The sequence below is a fragment of the Tyto alba genome, unplaced genomic scaffold (assembly GCF_018691265.1).
Source record: "Tyto alba isolate M040663 unplaced genomic scaffold, T.alba_DEE_v4.0 Super-Scaffold_13, whole genome shotgun sequence".
Taxonomy (NCBI): Eukaryota; Metazoa; Chordata; class Aves; order Strigiformes; family Tytonidae; genus Tyto; species Tyto alba.
In genome coordinates this window covers 47,010,375-47,022,525 of record NW_024881275.1, presented here as the reverse complement: position 1 = coordinate 47,022,525, position 12,151 = coordinate 47,010,375, and the positions used below count along the sequence as shown (strand labels likewise).

Below are 12,151 nucleotides of genomic sequence, written 5' to 3'. Positions count from 1 at the left end.
GAGGGTGCACTTGTCAAGAAGCAGCATTGGCTCCTAGTGTAGCAAACGATTCTTTAGTGTCAGCCCTGTAGGCCTCATGCAGGACACCTATTTCTTATGGTAAATCTTTCATTCAAGCATCATCCATTAGATGTAACAAACTTCCCCTGAAAGGCAGTGGACAGCCAGCCACAACGCTGAAGGCCCAAAAAGGCATTTCTATCGACCTGCAACTGAGTAGGTGCACTGTTAAGACACTGAGACCCTCTATTCCACAGCTGTGCAAAAAATCCCTCAGGGGTATTTGCACTCTGCAGAATCAAGTGCAATGAATCAGCACTTGCCAACCCTACAAATGCAGGGAAAACCCAGCAACCTGAACAAAGCAAGTGTGCTTAGCAGAACTCTTCTCCTGTTGTACCCATGTGAACTGCACTCAAACTGATTGAGAAATAACTGATTGATTAAATACGCTTTAATATAAACAGCATTTAAAATCAAGACTGCCATTAGAGTGACAAAATCACGTATGCTTGTAGTAGAAGAATGAATGGTTGAGAGGAATTAGGACAGAAGCAGCATTGTTCAACAGGTAATAGAAAGGAAAGTGAAAAACAGTAATTTGAACAAAAGAGGAAGAAAATGAAAGTTATTCTCCTGGAAGAAATAAAATAAAAAACTGCAATGTCATCTAGTTTACTGTGGGGTTTTTTATAGTCTGTTTCATTACAAATAGGAAAGAGTTAAAGAAAGGGGGGAAAAAACTGCACTTATGTAATAAGCACAAAAAAGATTCCTCCAATACATTAATTAGTTCCAGCTCTTTCATCTCTTGGTTTATTTTGATAAGCTGACCATACCACCTTTACCATACTAAACCAGAACAAGAATATAGAGAATATAAGGAGTCGCCCTGAACTGATACTCTGACCCAGCCATCTTAACAGCTTTTTACCAGTTAAGTGCAATCAATAACTTTATCCATTAGAAGCAGCAGATTGCCCAGAGGTTTGAAAGTATCTTTTACCAAAACACAGAAGACATTCATAACTACATTTCATCAGCCATGTTTCTCATAGGTCTTATGTTCTGAACTCATCTTAACATGTTTGTATTTGGGATCAGTCACATCACGTAACAGAAAAACTTCACCTCAAACTTTCAGCAGGCTTAAGGAAATCATTATAGCGATTTGAGCCTGATATCTCTGAAATTTCCTTAAATTGCTATGTGTGTTCAGGTAAAACAAGTACTGCATTTTCAAGTCAGAGTGCAGAAGCCAGCAATCTCCAGTACCTAACCGACCAGAGATTTCTTTTTTTTAGTAGGGCTTTTTTCATATATTAAGAACTGAAACAACCATCCTTTTTCAACCCAACCCCAGTGCAAATGATTGAAGAATGCATCAACTTTCATGTTCAGAAAGGTTCATAATAATAGTGTTTGAAAATTTACATTTGTAGAAATAATTATATCTTTAGATCCCTCACATTCCATTTATTTGCATTTCTTCATCATCATTAGATCTAGCGTTCTGCATGTGTGCAGCAAAGGAGAGAAGAAATTAAATGTCTAGCAATATGAAAACATGCATTATCTTCCATAAAGAAATATCATTTCATAGAAAAGATATCTGCAATTATCATAACTTTTTCCTGTTTGTTGTGTGGTTGGTTGGTTGGTTTGGGTTGGTTGTTTCTGATTTTTTTTTTTTTGTTTCATTGGCCATCTTGCAGTAAGAAAAGATTTCCAAAATTCAACTGTTAAAACATTTTTTTCACTGCATAATCTAATAATGTGTCACAGTACAAGAAAACCTCATAGAATATATGGAATATCATTCAATCATTCTACAGTTTGCATCAAAGTCATCATTAATAAGTAGCTCTGCAAACTCTGACCAAAAAGCAGAGCAACACAATTACAACACCACTATCTTGTCTGTCAGTTCTAACACTGCAACATGACACTGGTCTGAGGGACAAGGAGTCCTGACAGAAAAATCCAGTGGAAAACAATAGCATGAGAGGATTCAGCACACTTCGCTGTGACCTGACTTTTGCTGTTTTATTTAAAATAGAAAATTTGCTCAGCAGTAGGCAGGAGCTGAAAGATCTAAATTATTATGGTAACAAAACAATCTCACCATGAGACTAGTGTCACTTGTGTAAGGTCTTTGACAGTCTCATTTCCATGGTTTTAGAAATTACCAGCAACTGTCCATTCCCTTTGCTGGATAAAGCTACCTTAAAACAAAAATTCCTTATATATCAAGTGCTTATTTTAACAGTATAGAATATATTAGCACAAACCACTGATGAAGGCAGCTTTATGCCAGTACAGACTCAATGTAGGAGAATAGCAAGGGAAAACTCTTGAGGAAAAAAGGCAGGTGGAATAAGAGCTAGATTCCACCAACTTGCCTGTCAGCCATAACTCTCCAGTGCTGTTCTTACAGCATACATTAGTAAGATCTCACAAAATGATAGTCTGTATTTCCCTTCTTATGTTCAGTAAGATTTACACTTTAATAAGGAGTAGCCACAAAAAAAGTTCTCTAAATGTCTAAATACCAACTGAATACTTAACTGAATCTCAAAGTAAGCAATTACCACTTTTCCTTAATACAACTTACATCAGTACCTGCTGCAGCACTAACACAAACTTCATATATTCCAACTAGCAAGAGAAATTAACTACCTCCCGAACAGAAGTTTCCCTTTCCAGCCCTGCACATGGTCACTCTGTCACATGCTCAAGTTTGTCTCTCTAGAGTCAGAAGTATAGAAAACACATCCTTGAACAGTGCAAAAGTTAAATCTCTCTTCTTTATCCAATCACAGTAATGGTACTCTACAGCCTCTGGGATAGTTTAGTTTTAGTCCACAAGCAAGTTGAAGACAAACTCTCCACTTAAGATTTTTGCACAGAACTCTTCAGAATCCCTTAAAACAAGGCACAGATGTCAGTTTTATAGGTGAAAATAAATTAGTTGAAACACAAAATCAATAGCTAAGCAGCTAGGTCTTTCCAACTTCAAGTAAACAAAGGCAGTGCTAACAGCCAGATTAAACAAATAAAAATAAAAAATAATAATACATAAAAATCAGTAGAAGAATGGATCAGTAGATCAACTTTTTTTTTTTTTTTTAAATAAAAGACACATCTATACCGAAAACTAGTATGAAAGCAGACAAATAAAGACTAAATGGCTTTTATGCTGTGAGGAGTCAGGCATCCACAACAGCATTTCACATGGACATAATGATTCTGTGATATACTGCAGAACCTTTCTAATACACAGCAGCAGATCAGAAAGCAGCAGGTTACAAAGAAAGCAGCGCCAAGTCATCTATGACCTACAGCTTTTTATTTCAATCTTTTATTCATTCTATATGAAAAGTTATCCATCATTAAAAACACCACCAAACTTACAGAATTACCACAGAATTGATAATTAGATGCAGAAATTAGATGCAGAGATGGCCATTACCAACAGAACTCACATTGATACAAACTATTTGAAAACTGTAGGAAGAAAACATTCTCTGAAAAGGTTCAGCCTAAAGAGGGTCTGACAGTCCATGCAAGAAATAAATAAGTAAATAAATACACGCTACCTTTGCTGTGTATCATAATAATTGCATTTCAGGTATACCTGAAGTGTCTCTCCAGGAATTTTTACAAGCAAAATCACTTTCATAGACCCCTATTGTTTTCCTACAACAAATTGCAAACACTAGATGGATGTGTGGCATGCATCATAAAAAGGGAAGAAACAGTTTTTCAGGCAAGATGTTAACTACTGCAGCCTGCTATCAATATCTATAGGCCTGAATATGGTTCATCTCTGCAATTCACCAAGAATTGCTTTTGGAGATTGAACTATGCCACAAGGGACAATCAAAATAACTTACTAATGTTAATAAAAATGTAAGAGTTGATGACATCTTCACTGACACTCTCTTCTTCAATTCTTTAGAGAACAACATAATAAAATAACTCACAAGAAATATGTATCATTACAACTTTGTCTGACAAGGACAGAAAGGACCCTACCTCACAGTGATCTCCACTCAGCAAAATCCTGGGCATCTGAAAGACTTTTTGTCTCACTCTTCGTACATAATGAGCATTTTAAAGTGTAATTTCAGGGAAAAAAAAAAAAAAAAAAAAAAAAAGTTAATTCCTTTGATTTTGGATTAAAACTGGGAAAAGAGAGACCTGAAAATTATTTCTTTTTCCATTTCCACAATAAAATTGTGAACATGTGCAGATGGTAATAATGGATGACTAATTTGAAAAACAGTTACTTATGGGAAGCAGTAAGTGACTAAGTAATCTGGGGGAGAAGCAAAAACAGCTAATTTTCTCCTTGACTTCACTCCTCCAGTGAATGTATTTTACAGTAACATCAGATCTAATAATGAAGGCTACAGAAGAGGAATCTGGAATCTTTTCCCTTATCCTTATAAGCTGTATTTCCACATTCTAAAGATAAAACAAATCTCCATGACACTTCAGTCATCTCCAGTAATTCCATTCAGTGTGAACTCATAGTTGTGATTGGAGAACAACTGCTCTGGCGGAGCAGTGGCTTTGGAAGTATACCTCAAGTTCCACTAGGCAAGTCATTCGACCCACTCAGTGAAGCGATGCAGCGAGGAACTGAAACGGAAACAGAATGTACTTTCCCTTCCCAAAGAGAGGTAGCAAAAATACTCCATTTGAAGACCATAATCCATTTACATACTTGATCACATAATGGCTTATATACAGAGTTAGTCCTACACTTATTGTGTCCCACTGCACTGTTAATTTCAGTAAAAATGCAAAAAGACCAGAGTAAAATACCTTTTTATCAGAAAAAAAAAAAACAAAAACAAATAACCACAACAATGTGTTATTCTTTCTGTATCTGTAACACTCTGTCCAAATTCAAGCCATTTTTATTGACAAAATCACAACCACAGAATCTATGAGCTATTATCATCTAGTTACGATAACCCTACCTACTTTGAATAACTATTACAGATTAGAGCCAACAGATTCTTGATAGACAATTTCTGGTCGTAGTATTTCATACCATGCCTAAGAAGTTGCATTAAAAATTACTGCAACTAATACACTACTTTTTACACCTACATGTTTCAAAATATTAGTAAAATTAAACCTTTGAGTGCCAAGATTCATTTAATATCATGTGGATCAATACACATAGGCTGCTTCTTGTCACTTCTTTCAAATCTTTGAAAGAATCTGGCATGCAGGAACATGAACTGAAGAAATTAGCTCCATTAGCTACCCAGAAGTCTTTATCTGGTCTGATGCCATTTATGCTATCTCAGTTATAAGCCTATACAAAGCTAGACTAGTTTCCCGGTGGGCAATAATCAAAATAAGAAGTATGTATGAAGCATTTTATTGATATAAACACAGGTCTTTTCTGAAATTGTTACAAAATGACCTAATCTTGGGAGGGATTTCTACCTCATTCTAGCCAGACAGGAAATAGAAGTACAAGATTAGAAACACGAGATTAATAAATTAGTATGCAAATAAACTACTTACTCTGGTGCTACCAGCATAATGCTAACTATTAACATGCATAAATATTATTAAAAAACATATTTCAATTAAATTTTCAATCCAATAGTTAGATTGAAACTTTTGGTAAAATAAGGTATTATCACAATATTACAGACTAAGTTTTATATTTCACTGCAGAAATAGACATAGACTGTAGCAATGAACTTCAGAATTTTAGAATACAGATTCAAGGTAAGGTAATGGCAATTTATCAAATCCAAACACACTGGGAAAAGAGGGTTTGGGAAGGAAAACATATAGATGGATTTTCCAGGAAAAAAATACAAAAATATTGGGCAACTCTTTGCAGTTTGTCGCAGACCAGTATGAGCACTGATCAAAGAACTTTCTTTTACCAAGACTTTAAAGTAAAAACCTGTGAATTAATCATCCCCAGTACAAAAAGCATGATCTTAAAAGCATAAATTGATTCAAGACGCAAGGCTACTTTGCAATCAGTCTTAGGGAACTGCTAGAGGAAAAGACAGTTTAGTTATTTATTTCATTCAACAAATTAAGTAAATCCATGGAACTGTTCCTACAAAAGGTAAATGTTTATCTCTCAACCTAATGGATTTCACTCACAGAGTATATTTTTTTACTACAGTGTTTCCACACCAACACAAAACAGCTTTTCCTCAAGTGCAGACTTTTGCACAGGGCAAGAGCAACTTGCACTTGTGGATAAATGAGCATTTAACAAGTGGTGGTGTCATGCTTGCTTTTCTGTGAAAAAGATTCGGTAAAGCTTGAAAAATATTCAGTAAACAACCAACTACTATGCAACGCTAAAGCAAGAAAGACTAAGGGAATCACTTGCTGTAGCACCACAACTGAGGGGCTTTTGTAAGTACAGACAGAAGCAATCAAGGAAACACTGTACACTGGTTTGGGGTCCACACCTTATAAGAAAGAAATAAATCAAAGCTCAAAAGAAAAGCATTTCAAGCACTAAAAGGACTGATTTGATTACAGTGTGTTAGCATTCGCTTAAAGTGATGAAATAGTATTGGAAGTATCTTGAACAAATACAGGTTTAGTAAAAGTTAAGAGTTTGAAATATACAGAATTTGATTTATAAACATGGCCATATGTATTTCTGCAGTGTGCATGATTAGGTACTTAAACAAGCACATAAAAAAATTCTCTTACCTCTTGCCTATTTTGAATCCTCAAATCAAGATTGGAGTCCTTGTGTCTAGAACATACTTGATGTTTTAGGAAAAAAATATAAGTGAAATAAAACCCAGTTATTTTCACAATGCAACAGTATGACATACAATCATCTGAAACACAAGAGCTAACATCCCAGTTCATTTTGACCTTAGTCCCTAGACATAATAACTTCCAAATGTCTCTATGTCCAAATGATTTTTATGAAAAGTTACTCTGAATAAACAAAGCATGCCACTAAGTTTAAAAAAAAAAAAAAAATCCATTCTGCAAATAAATTCTGATTGCCACTGCTCAATACAACAAATAATTTTGTTACAATAAACACTTTGTCTAGTAAGTTAAAATAAATTTGGCAATGTCCTTCAACTAAGTAATCAACTGGCCAATGGCTCTCATGCCATTCTGTGCACTCAAACTAATAGTTCAGATACGACAAGAAATGTCACAGATCAGCACTCATAAATAAAGAATATGTAAGTTAGACAGCTGTATTTTATCTTTCAGCTTGTTCTTTCAGATGACAAACTAGAAAAAGCTGTGCAACACAACACATTACCTGAAAAAAATCAACAAATCCTGCACTGGCAATGCTTACATATTGTCATGAATAAATGATGTTTATGGTTACTAACATTAATATAATGTTTGCATGCACATCATAGGAGAAGATAGCAGAGGTGACCTGTTCCAGCATAACGTGATGCATAATTCACACAAGATTTGCATTATGTCCAGTAGCATAACAATGATTATGTAATAATCAACTAAAGGTAGTATCATACGCTGTCTGGATATGCAGAGAGTGAAAAGAAAGTTCATAACCAAAACTGAAAACTTGACAAGTCAGCCATTTGCAAGTCAGCAAATAACATAACACTCATTCTAGCAATCTGAAAAAATAAATTTCTTCTCTTAATTAAGCAAATACTACACAGCACATTCTCACCCACACAGAACATACACAGAATGATCCCTACCTTAAATCAAAATGAATTTATGCTATTCGCAAAACAAAGGTATCCTCAGCTTCCAACAAGAAGGATAGCCTCAGTTTCAAACAAGAGGGATCCTTATTGCCACTAAAACACAAGCCCTTTTAATGGGGGCTTTTTTAATGGAGAAAGTTCTAAGTTATTTTCAGTCACAAGGTCAGTATACAAAATAGTGACCTGTCTATGTCAAACTAAATATGTCTGTAGGGATAATAGTAAGTCCCCTTGACACCTGCAGAGAGATAGAAAATAATGGTAGTTAGTTTAAATAAGTTCTTCTACTAGCAGCAAAACAATAGAAAAGCCTGGTTTTCTTCACACTTGTGTATTTCTTCCTTACAATACATATAATGTGAAGTTCCTAGTTTAAAGTCTTGTTTCCATTTAAGAAAAAAAAAAAAGGAAAGAAAAAAAAATGGGAAAATAGCATCATTGATCAACTCACTGTTTTATTCCTTCATACAATGCTGGTTCTGCAACATGACTAGCAAGACTTCAGGTCTCTGCAGTAGCAAATTTCAATAAAACTTTCAATGGCAAGTAAGACTTTCAATCTCACTAGTTCTCACCACACTTTCATTTTCATAGTCCGTTGATTTAAATATAGGTGCACTTGTTCAGTAAAATTAACTTGAGAAAATCTAATTCAGATAAGAGCATCAAGTTTTTTCTTGACTCTTTAGAGCGATTATAGAACAAACCACTATTTACATTTTGTCTTCAGTTTACAATGAAACTGTGTTACCTATCACAACAGCAAAGGTTGCTTTTAATGCAGAATAAGGCCCTTCTCTCTTTTTATGGCACTTACAACTTCCACATGTTAGCTAAACTTACAATCTAATTCAGCAAGCTTGCATTTTAAAAAGGGAGGTCCAAGGAGTACACCGTTACCAATACAAGCTTCCATTTAGTTCCATAAGCTTCCACATGTGCACCAACTGGACAACAGTTCCAAAACAAAACATTGAGAAAATGTTTATTTTTACAACATACAAGATCTCCTTACACTTTCTTGTAAACTAGTATCATCTCTTAAAACAGTATCTGAAAAGTGAAACACTATCAACATGCATGCTTTTCAAAACAACACCTCCACATACACTTCATAGGTCCTATCTAGCTTAGAGATTCAATGTAAATGCTTCCACTCAGAGTTTCCCAAAGAGTTCAGGAATTTAATCTGGAATTATTTCAGTCCTGCAAGATCATTACTTGACAAAAGCTAAAAAGGCCACCTAGGTTAAACAGTCATATGGAAGCTATTAAAGCAAATGTAGAACGCTCCTTGGCAAGAAAGCTTACCTATATCTCAAATATACATTACCTCTTCTAAATCATGTAGGTAGTCAGGACAAGTAAGAGTAGGTTGAGCAGCTGCAGCAACTAGAAGCTGTATTTTACAGTCTCTTAGGAGCAGAAGTCTTTCACAGCATGGTAATTACTGTCTGCCATTCCAGGCATTAGTATTAGGTTAGCATAGTTACAAACTGTAAGTTAACTTTAATACAAAATTTACAAGTCTTCAGTCTTGATTTTCTATGATGACAGAAGAGTAACAAGAGTGATCAAGCTGGATAGATTAGTCCACATAAAGAAATCAAATAATTTTTTCCTCAAAAAATGGTTTATGAAATGCTTAAAAATTTATTTATTTCCAAACTTTCTGTTGCAGTACCTCTGTGCACCTCCTTAGAAGACCTCTTGACCCTTTTTTAATGCATCCTGCATGATCTCATCACATACCTTCAGTTCTGCACAGGTTCTGTATTCTCTTAAAACACATTATAAAATATCTATAACTTAAATTGGAATAGTTAAGCTACTTGAAGAGTAGAAGGTTTCTATTTCTATTTACCCTGTCACCAACCAAAAATTTTTCTGAATTACAGAACATCTTTATGAGACACAAGATATATACCACAGTTCAGATTCTCATCTGACCTGCCACTAAAAGAACAAACATAAAATTCACAAGTATCCTACCCAACAGTATCAATAATAATTTTTAAAAAGCACACTAGCTAGTACTAAAAAGATTCGTAACAACATATTTAGCGTATGCCTAATAGTTCATGCTGTATAAAGGAAATCAGTTTACAATGGAAGATACATTCACGGGATGCTCTTTAAACATAAAGTTCATCTCAACTTTTTTATTTTTTTTAGATTCAAACCTTTTCAACCACAAACTTTATTCTTCTGTGCAACTATGAAAGACAATTACGTAGGATTATTTTGAAAAATACAAACCAAAATATTTCCAGAAGAACGTTCCATAACATATACAAATAATAAAAATTTCTTAAACTGGTTTCTCAGATGCACACATTTCAGACAGAAGGCATGAAGCAGCTAAACTGATGTGACACAAAGCATGCGTAGAGTGATAATTTTGTAACAATTAAAAAACAACCAACCAACCAACCAAAAACAAACCTGTGAAGTAACAAAAAAAATCCAAGTACTTCATAAACCGTAATAATCAAACCTCCTGTGTGCCTTATTAACTTCACGGCATGCTAAACTCTCCACATAGGAGACTCTGAAGTAATACCTGACACTTTCAGACTAAAAGAGACCAATTTAAGAGACTAAATCTGACAGTACCACAACTCACTAAAACTCAGTGGTTGAGAAAACAACCAGAATTTTGTAGTATCAAATATGTGTGTGTGTGTCTATATGTATCCTTAGACCTTAAAACAACTCAAATCACAAGCATTCTGTATTTTACCCACGAGCACCACTTGATTTCGTATTTCTCACAAGACTTAAAACCCCATGTGCCACTTGGATACACAGCATTGAAAACACATACCTGCAGAGCTGGTCGTACACACAAGAGACATGTCCCCTCTATTCTCCAGCTTACTGGAAACGGTATCTCCAACAACAACAACCACCACCCCATCCCTCAAAGCGACCCTTTTTCTCAAAGCTGTGGGATTCTGGAGCCCTGCAAACCCAACCCTGAAGGTGAGGAAGCATGCAGGGACAACTCGGGACAGCTCCATCCACCCCGGCTTCCCAGAGGCAGCACTGCCTTGCCCGCAGCTAAGTTGCCCCAGGCCCCTTCACACAACAGGCAACGCTACTCGGAGGTAGGCAGTGGTCGAGTGGAGGGTGTCAGGGTTTCCCGTATCCGAAGAAACAGCCTCCTTCCCCTAGGGCAGGGGGGACCTGTCCAGACAGACAGAAGGAGAGGCACAGCCGCTCCCCTGGCCCACTGAAGGCTCCCTGCTGCGGGAGGGGTGTTTGGGGAGGGCAACCCCACCACAAACCCCAACCTTTCCTATTAACACACACACGCACCCCCACCCACCCCGAGAATACAGCGTGTTTGCTGCAGCACGGAAAGTTCAAGCACAGCCCACCGCCCCCACTTCCTTCCAAACCCCGGACACCTGGGAACCTGAGAGTCCGCTTCTCCGCAGACCCTCACCCCCTTGGGGCGGAGAAGACCCTCGCCCCGCACCCTCCCCCATCCTCACGCACTCCAGTGCCGGGAGGGTCCCCGCAGCCCCCCACCGCAAACACCTCGTGCAGGCCCGCTCCACCCCCAAGACCCTCGTCTGGCCTCACAAGACTCGCGGCCCCACAGCGGGGCGAGGGAAGGCCGGGACCTCGGCCTCGCCACCGGCGGACCCCCACGCCACGCCACCCCACGCAACGCCGCGGCCCCAGACTGACCTGACGGGGGAGGGGCGCAGTCGCCTCAGGGCTGGTGGGGGGTTTTCCTCCCCACCACCGATCCTCCACTCCCTGGCTCGTCCTTCCCCGGCCGCCACTGCAGTGAGAAAGCAGAGGACGCGAGCGAGGTAACGCGAGACAGAAGGAAATACCAGCCCCTGTTCCCCTCCCCCGCCAAAAAATAAAATAAAAATAAAAATGAAAAAAAAAAAAAAAAGAAAGAAAAGGAAAGGAAAAAAAGAAAAGAAAAGGGGGAGGGGGGATAAAATTAAATGGCTCGCCCCAGAGTTTAAAACAAAGAGGCGGAAATAACCGAGCGCGGCCCGAGCGAAGCCGAATGGGGGCGCCGCGCTCAGGGCGCATGCGCACGGAGCGCTCACCCGGGCACGGCTCTGGTCTCCCCCTCCCCCGAGGAGCGGGACAGGCGCAGAGGCTCTGCCCTGCCGCCCGCTGCGCGCGAGTGCCGGGGGTGGGGGGTCCAGTCGCTGTGGCACTGGGCATGGGGCTTCCTGTGTCACACGCCAGTCGCCTCGGAATCCTGGCCCGACTGGCAGGAGAAGGATGTCCGTGTCCCCGGCGTGGCTAGCCCTGAAAAATCAATTGAACTTGTGAGCAGGGTGAGGTTAATGAAGGTGATTTACTTTTCGGCAGGGCGGGGTAGGGTATGGCCCTTCATTGCTCTAAACTGTCTTATACCTCAAGGTTTTCCTCAAAAGCATATA

At 38.2% G+C, this 12,151-nt stretch overlaps 1 protein-coding gene across 10 annotated transcripts in view; it reads right to left on the bottom strand.

The window, feature by feature from the left end:
* Nucleotides 1-11,717, bottom strand: part of PCGF3 (polycomb group ring finger 3) — a 65,871-nt gene extending 54,154 nt beyond the window's left edge. For 3 of the 10 annotated variants that reach the window (XM_032981778.2, XM_032981825.2, XM_032981816.2), the window contains exons 1-3: nucleotides 11,430-11,717; nucleotides 7,722-7,968; nucleotides 6,721-6,776 (exon numbers count right to left, since the gene is read on the bottom strand). The gene's annotated coding sequence lies outside the window, so the exon portion shown is untranslated. Of the gene's footprint in view, nucleotides 1-4,038; nucleotides 4,097-6,720; nucleotides 6,777-7,721; nucleotides 7,969-9,063; nucleotides 9,276-11,429 lie in introns of all 10 variants that reach the window. The other 7 variants (XM_032981764.2, XM_032981808.2, XM_032981799.2 and 4 more) reach the window with 5 other exon arrangements.
* Between the last annotated feature and the right edge of the window lie 434 nt (nucleotides 11,718-12,151).